The sequence below is a fragment of the Dasypus novemcinctus genome, chromosome 24, assembly GCF_030445035.2.
Source record: "Dasypus novemcinctus isolate mDasNov1 chromosome 24, mDasNov1.1.hap2, whole genome shotgun sequence".
NCBI classification, from domain to species: domain Eukaryota; kingdom Metazoa; phylum Chordata; class Mammalia; order Cingulata; family Dasypodidae; genus Dasypus; species Dasypus novemcinctus.
This window is the reverse complement of record NC_080696.1, coordinates 61880101-61897055: the sequence shown is the minus strand read 5'-3', so window position 1 is coordinate 61897055 and position 16955 is coordinate 61880101. Positions and strand designations below refer to the sequence as shown.

Genomic DNA, 16955 nt, shown 5'->3' with positions numbered 1-16955 from the left:
GGGAGGGAAGAAAAATGCAGAAGGCAGGAACAGGGGTCCACAGGCGAGCAAGCACACGAGAGACATCTTGTTATTATTAACCTTTCTGTATCTTTATATGTAAGAGCTTATGATTTATTTTTTGATAAAGTGTGTTCCATATAACCCTCATCCTAATCAAAATCTAGAATCCTTATCTCTCTTAAAACTACCACTGTTGTGATTTTGATCACTAGAGATTAATTTGCTTATTCTTAAGTTTAATATAAGTGATATATACTTTTGTGTCTGATTTCTTCCCTACAAAATAATGTTTTGAAGATTCAACCATGTTCTGTATATTCTAGGTTTTCTTTCCATTGTTTGATAATATTCTCTTATATGAATATACCACTATTTGTTTACCCATTCTCCTGGTTGTAAAGATCCAGTTGTTTCCAGTTTGGGACTATTTTGAGTAAAGATGGTATGAACATTCTTTTACTACTCTTTTGTGGATATATTTTCATTGTCAGTTCAGAAGGGAGGTGCAAATATATCTTAATGGGAAGTTGCCAAATAGTTGTCCAAAGTGGTTATATCATTTTCCCTTCCACTGTCCATGGTATAGAATTCCAGTTACTCTACATCCTCACCAATATTTGGTGCTGTGTCATTTTAACTTTGGTCATTCTAGTGAGTGTAAATTGTGTCTCATTGTGCTTTTAATTTGCATTTTCCTGATGACTAATAGTGTTAAGCATCTTTGTGCTTACTTACATTCTTCATTTTTTATGAAGTCACTATTCAAATCTTTTGCCCATTTTTAATTTTTAATCTTATTTCTTATTGATTTTATAGGAATTCTTTATATTTTTTAGATAGGACTTCTTTGTCAGATATATGAATTGTGAATATTTTCTCCTAGTCTGTGACTTGTCTTTTCATTTTTTTTTTAAGATTTATTATTTATTTATTTATCTCCTCTTTCCCTCCCCTCAGTTGTCTGCTCTCTATGTCCACTCGCTGTGTGTTCTTCTGTGACCGCTTCTATCCTTATCAGCAGCACCAAGAATCTGTGTTTCTTTTTGTTGCTTCATCTTGCTGTGTCAGCTCTCTGTGTGTGTGGCACCATTCTTGGGCAGGCTGCACTTTCTTTTGCACTGGGCAGCTCTCCTTACAGGGCGCACACCTTGCGCGTGGGGCTCCCCTATGCGGGGGCACCCCTGCGTGGCACGGCACGCCTTGTGCGCATTAGTACTGTGCATGAGCCAGGTCCACACAGGTTAAGGAGGCCCAGGGTTTGAACCATGTATCTCTCATGTGGTAGGCGGACGCCCTATCCATTGGGCCAAGTCTGCTTCCCTCATTTTTCTTTCTTTAAAGATTTATTTTATTTATTTCTCTCCCCTTCTCTTACCCCCCTGGTTGTTGGTTCTCTGTGTCTATTTTGCTGTGTGTTCTTTGTGCTCTGCTCTTGCCATTTTTCCTCTGCCATGTGGCCACGCAAATAAAACCTGGGCATTTATAATCTATAATGGGGAAGTGAAGATTGTAAATCAGCTCACTTTATCATGTTTCAGCTCCTTCCTCTCTACCTGGGACCCCTGATCTGTTATTTTCTCCCATTTTTCTTCCCTCCCTACCTAAATAAATTACTGGCCTAACTCAAAAAAAACCCCACAAACAAACGAAAAACGATGAGGGAATGGATGTGGCTCAAGCAGTTGAGCTCCTGTCTCCCATGTGAGAGATCTGGGGTTTGCTTCCCAGTGTCTCCGGAAAAACAAAAACAAAACCAAAAATGAACAAGTAAAACAGAGGAGGAAGCCAACTCAGGGAAGCCGATACGGCTCAGTGGTTAGGTGCTGGCTTCCCACATGTGAGGTCCTGGGTTTGGTCCCCGTCCCCTCATACCTCAAAAACTGTAACTAAAACTAAATAAATAAAAGGATAAGTGTGTTAATTCGAATAGAGATCACCAGAAAATAGAATGAGAATAGAGAATGGAAAGCTGAGGATTAATCTGTGAAGAATTCAAAAAGATTATAAATCTCTGGAAATGAACAGAAATGGCAAAAGCACATCATAGTGTTTGTAATTAGCAGTGCTATTATATGGATATGACAGTGGTTGAATGGGAAAGTCTAAAGACGTGTATATTATTAGAAGGAAAGCTAAAAAATGTAACATGGGACTGTATAAAATAGCAAAACATCATGTGAAATATGAATATATTTTGCATATATAAGACTTAATACAAAATATAAATATGAATAAACTAGAGAGACGGAAACAGAATAGCAGCTATGTATGGCAGGGGAAGCACAGGGATATTAGGAGGTGATAGTTTTTTGTCTGTTCATTTGTTTTTTAATGAAATGCTTTAATAATGACTTAAGTGGTGAATGAACAACTATGTGATTATACCTAATACCAATTACTGTACACTCTGGATGGATTTATTCTTTATTAATATGTATCAATAAAACTGATTTGTTTAAAATTTTAAAAAATAGGTAAAAGAATGAGAAAAAGATACACTGTACAAATACTGACCAAAGCAACTAGTCTTATTTTACTGATAATAGACAAGTAAGACTTTATAAGGTAAAACCATTTCTGGAGATAAGGAGTACATTTCAAAATGCTATAAGATGTACCAGTAAGAATTAAAATTCTAAGTTTGTAGGTACCTAATGTAACTGCAAAAGAGAGAAATCAAAATGGGCAAAATAAAAAGGAAAAATAGGTAATTATAAAATCATAATGGGAGATTTTATCCTGCCTACCTTATAATTGATGGATTCAGGTAGACCAAAAACTCAGCAAGGATAATGGAAAAATTGAACAACATCACTAATAAACTTGATCTAAAATTCCATACATAGAATATGGAACCTAATAGTTGCAGAGTATACAATCTTTTCAAAGACACATAGAACATTTACAAAGTTCGAACATTTGCTGAACCACATAGTTAAGTTGTATCAATTGTCAAAGGATTTAAATCATACAAAATTTGTTTCTTACATTGATATGATAATGCCAGAAATTAACAAAAAGATAACGAGAAGGCTTGGAGGGATGTGGTTCAAGCAGTTGAGTGCCTGCCTCCCAAATGGGAGGTCCCAGGTTTGGTTCCTGGTACCTCCTAAAGAAGACAGCCAAACAAACAATGAGCAGACAACAAGCAGACATCGAGCAAAAAGCAAGCAGACATTAAGTAAAAACAATAAACAAGACAACAAGCAAACACAAAAAATAAGCAGGGAGCAGATGTGGCTTTAACAGCTGAGTGCCCCCCTCCCACAGGGAGATTCCAGGTTCATTCCTGGTGCCTCCTAAAGAAAAAACAGACAATTAGCAAAAAACAAACAAACAAAAAACAATGAGCAGACAATGAGCAAAAGCAGCAAGGAGACAATGAGTGTAAAAGAGTAAAAGATGAGCCAAAAAACCCCCAAAACAAACAGACAGACAAAACAAAACAATGAGCAAACAGACAAGGGAGCCATCTCAGGAGGAAAAAAACATAGCAAGAAAATTTTTCATGTTTGGAAACTGAGAAACATCTAAGTGACGCTTGGAACAAAGATAAAATTATAATAGAAATTGAAAAATAATTTTAACAGAATAATAATGAAATTAGGCTATATAAAAACCTGTTGGGTCCAGCAAAAGCATGACCTAAGTCAAAGACAAAACTAAATATAACCAATGTCAGAAATGAAAAAGGGGGTATTGATACAGGATCTTAACATCTTTATGCCAATAAATTTGAAAATGTATATGAGACAGAACCCCTCAAAAACAACACATCAAAACTCACAGAAGAAAAGGAATCCTTAATTAAATATTATTACACAAAGATAATGACGCCCAGATGGCATCACTAGAGAATTTTACTAAGCATTTAAGGAAGAAATAAGAGCAATTTTACACAAAACCCTTTCGTATAGAAGAGTTTCCGAGTAGTTTTATGAAGCAAGCATAACCTTGATAACAACCCTGGCATTTGGACATTACAAAAAGGAGTATTACACAACAAGCTTTCTTATAAACATACACAAAAATCCTAAAATGTAATGGCAGGGAAGTGGATGTGGCTCAAGCAATTGTGTTCCTGTCTACCATATAGGAAGTCCAGGGTTTGAGGCCCATGGCCTCCTGCGGAAGGCAAGCTGGCCCACGTGGCAAGCTGGATCAAATGGAGTGCTGGCCTGCGCCGAGTGCTGCCCCATGCAGGAGTGCTGGCCCACGTGGAGAGCTGATGCAGCAAGATGAACAACAAAAAGGAACACAGAGGAGAAATAATAAGATACATAGCAGACCAGGGAGCTGAGGTGGTGTAAGAGAATGATCACATTTCTCCCACTCTGGAAGGTCCCAGGATCGGTTCCCAGAGTGCCTAATGAGAATATAAGCGGACACAGAACACACAGTGAATGGGCACAAGAGAGCAGACAATGGAAGGGGGAGGGAGAAAAAAATATTTTTAAAAAAGTAGTAACAAACTAAAGCCAGTGGTACATAAAAAGAGTATCACATCACGATCAAAGTACCTCTATTCCTCAAAATACAACAATGCAATCTTACCACATTTACAGCATAAGAGGGTAATTATGCAATCAACCTAAGGGATGTAGAATTCTTTTTTTAAAGATTTATTTATTTATTTATTTCTCCCCCCACACACACCCCGTGTTGTCTGTTCTCTGTGTCTATTTGCTGTGTCTTCTTTGTCCACTTCTGTTGTTGTCAGCAGCACGGGAATCTGTTTCCTTTTGTTGTGTCATCTTGTTGTGTCAGCTCTTGGTGTGTGCGGCACCATTCCTGGCCAGGCTGCACTTTCTTTTGTGCTGGGCAGCTCTCCTTACAAGGCACACTCCTTGCGCATGGGGCTCCCCTACGCGGGGGACACCCCTGCATGGCACGGCACTCCTTGTGCGCATCAGCACTGCGCATGGGCCAGTTCCACACGGGTCAAGGAGGCCCGGGGTTTGAACTGCGGACCTCCCATGTGGTAGACGGATGCCCTAACCACTGGGCCAAGTCTGCCACCGTAGAATTTTTTTTTTAGGATCTACCGGGGATTAAACCTGGGAACTTGTATATACAAATCAGGCTCTCAACCACTGAGCTACACCAGCTCTGCTTGAAATTTTTTTGGATAAAATTCAACACTTAATTATTAAAAAAACAAAAACAAACAAAAAACAACTCAGCAAATGATGAAAAGAAGGGTACTTCCATAATGTATTAAGGGGTATGCACACAAAAAAATTACAGTAAGCATATTTAATGGTAATATAGTGAAAGAGCTCCCTCTAAGATGAGAATAAGATAAGAATACCCACTACCACATTTTCTATTCAACATGGTATTGGAAATCTTACTTGGTCCAATAAAACAAAAAATAAAAAATTTGTAAAGATTGGAAATAAAGATCTAAAAAAGCTGTTATCCTCAGATGATATAAAAATGTACATAGAAAACCCAAAAGAATCCATATATATAAGCTATATGAATTAATGAGTAAATTCAGCAAGGATACTGGGTATAAGTTCAATGAAAAAGTAAACTGTTTTTCTGTAAACCAACAATGGACAAAAAGAAAATGAAAATTTTGAAACAATACCAATTATTGCATTAGTAGTATAAAATGCATTAAATAAAAACATCAAATCCCTTGGAAAAAATCTTACGAAAGATGTGCAAGACCAATACACAAAGAAGGAAAAACCACTGAAAGAAATCAGTGTGCTGCTGTGTGTGAAAATGGACAAGATGACTCTGAAGAACAACACAGAAGACTCACACTAATGGACATTAAAAATTATTACAAAATACAGAAATTAAGAAACTGTGGTAATGGTATAAGGATAGAGAAAAAAAGACTAATGATCTCTTTAAAAGATCACTGACTGTTAAAGCAAAGATAATAAATGTGTACTGTGGATTTTACAACATACAGAAGCAAAAAACGAAAACAGCAAAAAGGATGGGAGCAGGGAAATAGAAGTGTACTCTTGTAAGATTCTTACGCTGTATATTACATACCCTGTATATACACTGATAAATTAATGAAGTATATCGTACACCTTAGTATAACCACAAATATAAAACCAAGAGGTAAAAATAAGAAGCCAATAGCAGTGATAAGATGGAATCATTAACATGGACAAATAGGAAAAAAATAGCAAGATGGCAGGTTTATACCAAACCACATAGGTACTTCCAATAAATAAAAATGACCTAACCCAGTGCTGTTCAACAGAACTTTTTTGCTAAGCAGACAGAAATGTGACTAGCGTAACTAAGGAACTAAATTTTTGACAGTGGCAACCTATTAGCTCAGCTCTAAACACTTCAATTTAAAGGCGGAGACTGTCAGATTAGATAGAAAATCAAGACCCACAACGCTGTCTACAAGAGACCTGCCTTAAATATACTGATATAAATGGGTTAAGAGTAAATGGATGACCTTTTTGCGAAGATGGTGCTGAAAGCGAAGAAGGAAGCTCTTGTTCCTCCCAAAACCAAAGACAAAGCAAAGGCTTTGAAAGCCAAGAAGGAAGTACGAAAGTCTTCCACAGTCTCAAAAAGAAAAAAAGAAAAAAGAAAAAAAATACCCACAGGTCACCCACCTTCCAGTGGCCCAAAATGTTGTATCTTAGAAGACAGCCCAATATCCTTGCAAAGCACCCCAGAAGAAACAAGCTTGACCACTATCCCATCATCAACTTCCACCAACAACTGAGTCAGTCAGAAAGAAGATCAAAGACAACACACTGCAGTTCACAGTGGATGTCAATGCCAACAAGCACCAGATCAAAGAGGCTGTGAAGAAGCTCTGTGACACTGACAGGGCCAAGGTCAACACCCTGATGAGGTCTGGAGAGAAGAAGGTGTATATTTGACTGGCTCCTGAATATGATGCTTTGATGTTGCCAATAAAATTGGGATCATCTAAATGGAGTTCAGCTGGCTAATTCTAAATATAAGTTTTTTTGACTATTAAAAAAAAAAAAGGAAGCAGATACTAATCAACAGAAAGCTGAAAAGCCTATCTATATTAGTATTAGACAAAGCAGAATTTAGAACCAAGACTCTTACCACAGAAAGAGGGAATTTCAAGATGGTAAGGGGTCAAGAAAACATAACAATGCTACCTGAAATATATACCTAATAACAGAGCTTCAAAACACACGAATCAAAATTCAAAATCAATAAAAACCAAAGAAAGAAATAGACAAATCCTCATTGCTAGATTTCAAACATCCCTCTCAAAGCAAGTGAGAGAAGTTAGTAAGAATATAGAAGATGTGAACATGCCACCAAGCAACATAACTAACATTTATAGAACATTCCATAAAACAGAAGCAGAACACATATTCAGTTTTTTTTTTGGAAAGAGAAGTTACAGCTTTAAAGAAAGATCATGCAGAAAATACAGAGTTCCCATATATCCACCTCTATTTTTAACATTTTGTATTAGTGGAACACATTCTTTTCAATATGCATATAGATCATCCACAAAGACCACATTCTAGGCCATAAAACAAATGGAAAAGGTTTGAAATAATGTTAAGTATGTTTCCTAATCACAATGGACTTAGACTAGAAATCATAAATAGAAAAGTTTCTGGAAAATATCCAAATAATTGGAGATTAGAAAACATACTTCTGAACAAAAAATGAGTCACAGGAATAGTCAAAAAGGAAATCAGAAATATTTTGAACTGATTGAAAATGAAAACACGAAATATCAAAATCTGTGGGATTCACCTAAACCAGTACTTACAGGAAAATCTGTAATGTTTATATAAAATAAAAAAGGTCTTAAATCAGTGATCTAAACTTCAATCTTAAAAATTAACTAGAAAAAGAACAAATTAAGCCAAATAAGAAACAGGAAATAATAAAGGTAAAAGCAAAATCAATGAATTATAAAACAAATAGAAATATCAATGAAAACAAAAACTAGTTCTTTAAAAATAAAACAATAAAATTGATAAGCTCATAGCCTGATAGATGGAGAAAAAGACACAAATTACTAATCAAGAATGGATGAGGTGCTATTACTATTACTATTGATCCTAAAGACAGTAAAAGGATAATAAGAGAAATATTATTAATAACTTTGTCAGTAAGTTAAAAAATGTACATACAATGGACAAATTCCTTGAAAGACATGTACCACCAAAGCTTCCTCAAGAAGCAAGAGGGAACGGAGCTGGCTCCTTTCCACTGGGAGGTCCCAGGTTTGGTTCCTGGTGCCTCCTTAAAAAAAAGACCAACCAGCAGACAGCCAGTGCAAACAACAGGGGTGGGGTTGGGGGTGTGGGTGTGGGGTAGTGCAGATTGGGAGAAATTAAAAAAAAAAAAAAGAAACAGCAGCAGCAATAGATACTTGAATAGGCCTGTTAAAGAAATTTGAGTCTGTGGCTAAAAATTTTCCCACGGAGAAACTCCCCACTCGGATGGCTTCATTTGTGAAAGCTACCAAACCTTTAAGGAAGAAGTAATGCCAATTCTACTCAAACTCTTCCAAAAAATAGAAATGGAGAAAACATTTCCCAACTCACTTTATGAGGCCAACACTACCCTGACACCAAAAGTCGACAAAGTTATTAGAGAAAAAAGAAACTATAGATCAATAAGCCTTATGAACAAGGAGGCAAAAATCCTCAACAAAATTTTAGCAAATCAAATCTAATGATGCATAAAAAAGGTAATGTGCAATACCAAGTGAAGTTTCTCCTAGAAATGAAAGCTAGATTTAAGATTTTAGTATCAATCATTGTAATTCACCATTTTAAGAGACTAAAAAGAGAAAGCATAAAAATATCTCAAGGATGTAAAAGCCACTTGACAAACTTCAACATAATTCTTGATTTTAAAAATTTCATCAATTTAGGAATAGAAAGAACACATTCAACCAGAGAAAGAGCATCTCTGAAAAACCTAGAGCTAGCCTTCGTAATAATGGTAAAAAACAGAATGCTCTCTCCACAGGTTTGGGAATAAGGCAAGGATATCTGTTGTCACCACTTCTCAATAGAGTATCAGAGGTCCTCACCAGAGCAATGAAGCAAGTGAAAGAAAGAAGAGGCATATAGATTGGGGAGGGAAAGGTAAATTGTCTATTCACAAATGACATGATTATGTACAAAAGAAAATCTCAAGGAATCTACACAAAACTACCAGAACTAAATGAATTTAGCAAAGTCACAGAACACAAGGTAAATACATAAAAATCAGCTTCATGTCTATAACTAATAACGAATAATTGAAAACTGTAATTGAAACATACAATTTACAATAACATCAAACCTATCAAATACCTTGGGATGCACTTAAGAAAACACATGCAAGTCCTGTGGAGTGAAAACTAAAAAAAACTTTGCTGATAGAAATCAAAGAAGTGCTAAATTAATGCAGATATAAAATATACCAAGTTCAAAGGTCAGAAGACTCAATATTATTAAGGGGTCACTTCTCCCCAAATTGATCTATAGGTTCAATATACTCCCAATCAAAAGCTCCGCTGGCTTCTCTGAGGAACTGGACAATGTCACTCTAAAATTTATTTAGAAATGCAAAGAATCTAGAACAGCCAAAACAAATCTGAAAATGAATACAATTGGATGACTTGCACTAACTGATTTCATGACTTTCTATAAACCTATAGCAATCAAGATGGTATTATATTAAATAAAGGTAGACAACTAGTTCAATGGAACAGATTGGTGAATCTAGAAATAAACTCACATACATCTATCAACTGATTTTGACAAAGGTGCCAAGGTAATTTAATGGGGAAAGGAAAGTATTTTCAACAAATGTTGCTGGAATGATTGGTTTGACATAGGGGAAAAAATGAACCTTGACCCTTATCTGACATCATACACAAAAACTAGTAGAAATGGATCACAGAATAAAATTTAAAACTTTATAAAGCCATAAAAGTTCTAGAAGAACACATAGGAGAAAATCTCTGTGACCCTGGATATACAGGACATGAAAGCATGACCATTAAAAGGAACTGGTAAGTTGGACTTCAATAAAATTAAAGACCTTTGCTCTTCAAATGCCATTGTTAAGAAAATGAAAAGCTGGAGACTAAAAGAAATAAGAACAACTTGACTAAAAACAGGCAAAATGATTTGAATAGACACTTTACCAGAGAACAGGCATGAATAGCAACAAATGCTCAACATCATTAGTCTTTAAGGAAATACAAAATTAGACCTAGTGAGAAATAACTACATGCCTACTAGAATGACTAAAAGTAAAAAGACTGAAAATACAAAATGTTGACAAGGTTGTGGAGCAATTGCACCGAGGGAACATAAAATGGCACAACTCTTTTGGAAAACAGATTTAGAATTTCTTAAAAAAATTTAAAAAATATTTACATGACCCAGCAATTTCACTCCTAAATCTTTATCCAAAGGAAACTATATGTCCACACAAAGACACACACATGAATGTTTGCAGCTTTACTCATAATAGCAAAAACTTGTGAAAAACTCAAACTCAAATTTATCAATGGAGAATTCAGGAATAAACAAATTAGGGTATATCCCATACAATGAAATTCTATTTAGTAATAAAAAGGAATGGACTATGAATATGTGCAATAACACAGGTGAATCACAATAATGCATTATCTGGACACAAAAAAGTACATAATGGCAGTTCCATTTAAAAGAAATTCTGTGGTAACAGAAAACTTATTAGTGATTACCTCAAATCAGGGGTAGGGAAGTGGTTAAATGGGATGGGGCAGAAGGGAACCTACTGGAATGATGGAAATGTTCTGTATCTTGATTGTGGTGGTAGTTTTATGGCTGCATAAATTTGCCAAAATTCATCAAGATGTACACTTAAAATGGTGCATTTTACTGCATGTAAATTATACCTCAATAAAAGTGATTAAAACCACAGACCAATGAAATAGAATAAATATGGATGCTCTATTTATGAGGATGATGGCTCAGTAAAGAGCAGTGCTTATGGATCGTCTTTAAAATAATTAGGAGCAGTACTATTTGATATCTGTTGGAATAAAAATATTTTTAAAAATGCCATACCTCATCCAGAAATCAAGTCCAGGTGAATTTCAGATCTAAATCTGAAAAGTAAATCAAAGTTCCTATAAGATAATAAGGGAATATTTCCTTGGCAGGTCAGTTTCTTAACCAAACATAAAAAGCACTAACCATAAAGGATCAAATGGACCACATTAAAAATAAGAATTTCTATTCATTAACAGAAACCCTTAAGAGTGTAAAAAGGATAGGCACAGAGAAGTGGAAAATATCTGCAATACACAGAACCAAAATGACTAGTATCCAGAATATATAAAGAATGCCTAAAAATAAGAAAAAGACTGGCAAGCAGTGAAAAATAAGATTTGGAACCAGGCACTTGACAAACACAGATATCCAAATGGCCAATAAACAATAAAAATGATCAATAACTTTAGTCATCAGGGAAAGGGAGATTAAAACCAGAATGAGATATTACCATACACCCTCCAAAATGGCTAAAATTAAAAATTAATAATACCAAATATGTTGGTATTAATACCAAATTTTGGTAATAATACCAAAAATGTGACTGGAACTCTCATGTACTACTGGTGGGAATATAATCAGTACAATACTTAGGGAGTTATCCACCAGAGTTGAAGAGACAAATTCCTCTGATCCAGCAACTCCACCATCTCTCTCTTACACACACACACATGGAATTCATACATATGGGTAAGAAGAATGTTCACAGCAGAATTATAGGTAATAGTTCCAAACTAAAAACAACTAAAATATCCAGGAGAAGAATGGATAAATCTCAGTATATTCATCCAATGGGATAATTACTACACAGTGCTAAAAATGCATAAACCCACAGTGATGAAAATGAATAAACTATTGCTACATAAAACATGGGTGAATATCACAATGAATGAAAGGAGACACAAAGCAAGATGCATTAATTCCACTTGAATAAAGTTCAAAAAACTAGCAATCTACAGTGCTAGAAGTTCATTAAAAAATAACAACTGCTAAGAAAAAACGCATGTTCACCACATGTCAAGCACATTGTAAGTAATTTTAATGTGAATTAACTCAATTTTAAAAACAACCCCATTACATGACTCCTGGGGATAAGTCTCCCTGGCGCCAAGGGATTACCACCAAGTGCCAGTGGTGATGGTGATGCAACTAGAAAAAGACCTTGAATCAAAGGGGGAAATGGTAAAGACAAATGAGTTTATATGGCTAAGAGACTTCAAAATGAGTTGGGAAATCATCAAAGGGGTTGTGCATATGCATGTCTCAGCAGGATCTCAGAGAGAGCCAAAGCAGATAAAACCCCAGGTAGTAGTGCTCCTGAGGGCTACAGAGACACCCAGGTCCTATGGTCATGGCACATGGCTCCAGAGTTCGGTTCCTTGCCAGTGGGCCCTACTTTGGAATTTGTGCTCCTGAATGTGATGGAGTTGAACTCAGAGGTGACTTCTCCACACCTGCCTCTTCTGCCCCTTTTATTGAACCTGGGGTTGGTGTATGCCCAGGAGTCCTGACTCTCTGGGCTGTCCATGTGTCACCTGGGCCCTGAGCCTTAGCGGTGTTGTAGAATCTACTCTCCAGTTCATTAGACTTACCCAGGTCAGATGACAGGGAGATGGGGATGGACAACCACCATACCAAGGAACTGACAGTCTGCAGCTGTGGGCACCAGAGGCCCATCCACCAGCCGTATGGGATCAAAACGCCCTCTCAACTGAGAGGTGGAGCAGGCATTGCCACCCCAAGGTCCTCACGATGGAGGAATAAAATATGGATTAGAGTGGATTTACTGGTATTCTGCTATAGACTTATTGTGACTTAGCAATGAAAGAAATCATATCATTGATGTGGAGACAGTGGCCACAGGAGTTGCTAAAGGCAGGGAAAGGGGAAAGGAGGTATGATACGTGGGCAATTTTAGGACTTGGAGTAGTCCTGAATGATATTACAGGGACAGATGCAGGTCATTATATTTTCTGCCATAACCCACTGAATGAACTGGGAGAGAGTATAAACTACAATGTAATCCATGCGGCATAGCAGCGCTCCAAAATGTATTCATCAATTGCAATGAATGTACCATACTAATGAAAGAAGTTGTTGATGTGGGAAAAGTGGGATGTGAGGGGAGTGGGGCATATGGGAACCTCCTATATTTTTTAATGTAACATTTTGTGTGATCTATGTACCTTTTAAAAATAAATAAAAAATATATTAAAAACAAAACAAGACAAAAAAACCCCCTAAGAGTTAGATGAAACTAATATTTCCAAATGAGCAAGTGTATTCATAAAGAGGTTAAACAATTTACTCAAGACCACACAGCAACTGTGCGCTAGAACTGGGATGTGGGCAGCCTGGCTCAAGGGTCCGCATTCTGAACACTAAGCTATACTTACTCTCAGTGATGAAATTTTAATGGAAAGATGCAGAGGAAGGCTAAATTCTCAATTTTCAAAGACAGAAGTCAGTAGATAATGTCTAAAATGGGAGTGTGGAGAGGAGGAAGCAAGAATTAGCAAAATATGAGTGCTATGAGAAGATCTGGATGAAAGATGAAAAAACAGCTAAATGCCACTGCAACAGTGGTTGCCTTTAGGGAATAAGAGAGTGGACCAAAGACTGCTATACTTAACCTATAAGACCTGCAATACTATCTGATGTCTGAAAAATAACATTCACATATTTCTTTGATAACAAAAATTTAAAAATATTTTATATATATTACTTTGAGAAAATAATTTTAAAATATTTTTCTCAAGATTTTAAAATCTTAAAAAAGAATCTTAAAATAGAATTGAGCCCCAGTGTCCTAGGCACTGTGCTAAGCATGTTAAATGGATTACCTCATGGAATTCTCCTAACAACATGAAGTTAAGTCTTTTCATTACTCTTATTTTGCTGATGAGGAAACAGACTCAGAGATTAAATTGCCCAGGGGTAAATGGCCAGCAAATGGCAGAGCTGTGGTCTGGTTTCATGTCAGAGTCCACAAGGGAAGATTTAGGCCTAGGAGTCAGGTAACAGAAACAGGGATAGAAGGTCATTTAGGAGGTGGCCTGGACTGGAGCTAGTGACCCACTGACTGGTTGAGGGGGTCGGGAGTGGACCAGCAACTTAGGAGGGGCATTGCTGAAGGATGCTGGGTTTCTGGCTTGAGTAACTGAGTAAATGGTGGTTTTTTCCCCCACAATAGTTTACAGATAGGGGAGCAGATCCCAGCCTCTGAGGGGAAGTTCATGAGTTCAGTCACAAACAGGTAGATTCCCTAGGTGTCTGTGGCCACTTGTTGTTGAACTGGGGGTAGGAACCTTGAGAGCTGATGGTTAAAACAGAAATTTACCTAGAAGTCAAGGAAGAGAAAGGGCCTCCCCTCTCCACACAGAAGGAACAGCACGTGAAGAGCGCACAGCTGTGGAAAGGCTTTGACTTGGTGTGGGGTTGGGGAGGAAAGTGGGCAAGGAGAGCATGGATGAAGTAGATAAGAGATGAGGCTGGGTTCAGACAGGGAAAGGTCTTCAGCAGGGCAATTAGCCTTGTCTCTGTAAAGCAGCTTGCACAAGAGCAATGAGAACTGACTGCAAGTGGGAGAGAAGGGTGGCAGGAACCCTCAGAGAGTAAAAGGGGAGACTGGTACAACAGCCCTGGTGAGACAGTTGTGGGGATGTGATGGAGGAGGGTCTGGGTACAAAAAGACGGGGTAGAACGGACAGGAATGGGAGTATGAGAGTGGGGCCAGAGGGTTTAGAGAGGAGGCACCTCAGCATCTGACTGTAGTAAAACTACCAACTGCCAAGACCAACTGTACACATGCTAGCACCTTCCATGCGTTGAGTCAATGAATTCTCCCAACAACCCTATGTGGTAGGCATGACCACGATCTCCTGACTTCCAGCAAAGTGGCTAAGTCACTTGCCTGGAAATTTTCCCAGTTCGCACAGAGTTGAGGCCTGGATTTAAGCTCAGGTAGTGTGGCTATGCAGGGCCCAGGCTCTTCCCTACTCCATGAGGGAAAAACATAACATGGGAGGAGGGAGGGATTTAGGGCTCAGAGAGGGATAGATATTGTGTTCTTCAGGGGGCTAGAAATATGAGCCTGGACCTAAGGAGACAAGCTAGAGAATTAGACTTTGAGTCAACAGGGGAAGCTAAGCAGTGGGAGGCATGAGAGCAAGAGCAGAAAATGTAGTGAACCAGAACACAGTCTAGAGAGAACAACATCCACAGAATAAACAGGAGGAAGAGAGGCCAGGAGAGAACAGAGTACACAGATGTAGGGAGAGAGAGGAAAAGACAGGAGCTTCATTCTGGAAGGCGTGGCTGTGCCCATAGTAAGTGACATGGGATTCTCCCTCAGTCTCCAGGTTCATGTTGCCTAGTTCCTGCTGCCTCACCATCTGCCCTGCGCACCACCCACACTTTTGCCCCACATCCTCCAGCCACACCAGACTTCTGTTGGCTCCTGCCCCCTCACGGTCTCTGCTGGCCCCTATGCCTACACTAGCTCTCCTCTACTTACCACCCCTTACCACCAACAACTACAGTTAACTTCCACTCTTAAAATTTTTTTTTCTAAATAAACTTTTTATTCAAGTATAATCCAGTCAACTTTCAAATATTTAAACCTCAGGGCTTCCAAGGGCTTCTAACTGTCATTGATTTCCACAAGCTTAAGTCTGGCCCCTGCTCTATGCTCTCACTACATACCACATTTCTCCTCTGAAGAATACAAAATGGTCAATTAAGTTATTAACTGTACATTAATTATAGAACACCTTGCTTTTCCTTGCAGGTAAGGTCCATGAGGGCAGGAAGGGAATTTGTCTAAATCAGGGGTCAGCAAACTTTTTCTGAAAAAAGTAAATATTTTCGGATTTGTGGGCCAGAGAGTCTCTGTCACAACTACTCAACTCTGTTGAGGTAGTGTGAAAGCAGTCAGGCAATATGCACATGAATGGGCATGGCTGTGTCCACTAAAACTTTATTTACAAAAAACAGGCAAAGGTCAAAGGGCCATAGGTTGCCGACTTGCAGTCTAAATCACTAGCTCCCAAGTCTAGCACCTGGCACACTGTAGGGTCTTAGTGACCAAATAATGCTAAAAAAAAAAAAAAAAAGCCATTTAACTTGGCAATTAGATAGAAATGTATACTCAGGGAAGGTGGTTTTAGTGGAGCGGTGTGGGTGAACTGAGATGTCAGGGGACTGAGGAGTAAGAAGGAGTTGAGGAAGTAGTAACTTCTCTTTCAAGAGTTCCACAAATTTGAGATCAAGTGTTGGAGAACAGTACTTTTTCTGGAGCAGTCATGAGCATATTTGCAGGCTAGGACAAGAAAGTACAGTTAAAATAAGAACAGAGATAATGCATGAAAAGGTGGGGGTGGGGGCACACAAACTTCAGAGCTCAAGTGTATGTGTGGGGGCACTGTTCATGAAGAAGGAAGGCACCTTCCAAAGGAGAGTAAAGACAGACAAGGAAAGGTACGAGGGAAATGAATGGAAAGCATTCTATCTTCCTTCCCATGAGTTATGAACCCAAAACATCAGAGAGTGGAACTCAATGAAGCCAGGAGGCTCAAGAATCACAAGCAGATTGGACACTACTGGCAAGGGAGGAGTTGAGGAAGCCCAGGACAGGGCCAGAGGCTTCAGGCCTCACCAAGAATGACAGAGCCACACCCTTCAATTTCTTCCCTCCTCATCTGAGAGAGTACTTCTACATAAGGTGGTGTTTGGGTAAGCGTGTCATTCACTGAGTCACCAGCACTACTTGCTGTCACTTCCTGTCGATTCGCTTTCCCATGCAGGTTGTAACAGGCAGGCCTGGAGGAGGATGAGGTCATGCTTGAAACATGTGGACATACCCCATTCTTTTTTGAAAGATATTGAAAGGCACTTTAATTTCTGAAATAG

The 16955-nt window shown here is 38.1% G+C and overlaps 1 protein-coding gene across 2 annotated transcripts in view; it reads right to left on the bottom strand.

The window, feature by feature from the left end:
• Positions 1–16955, bottom strand: part of RAB22A (RAB22A, member RAS oncogene family) — a 92438-nt gene that overhangs the window by 73066 nt on the left and 2417 nt on the right. The window lies entirely within an intron of this gene.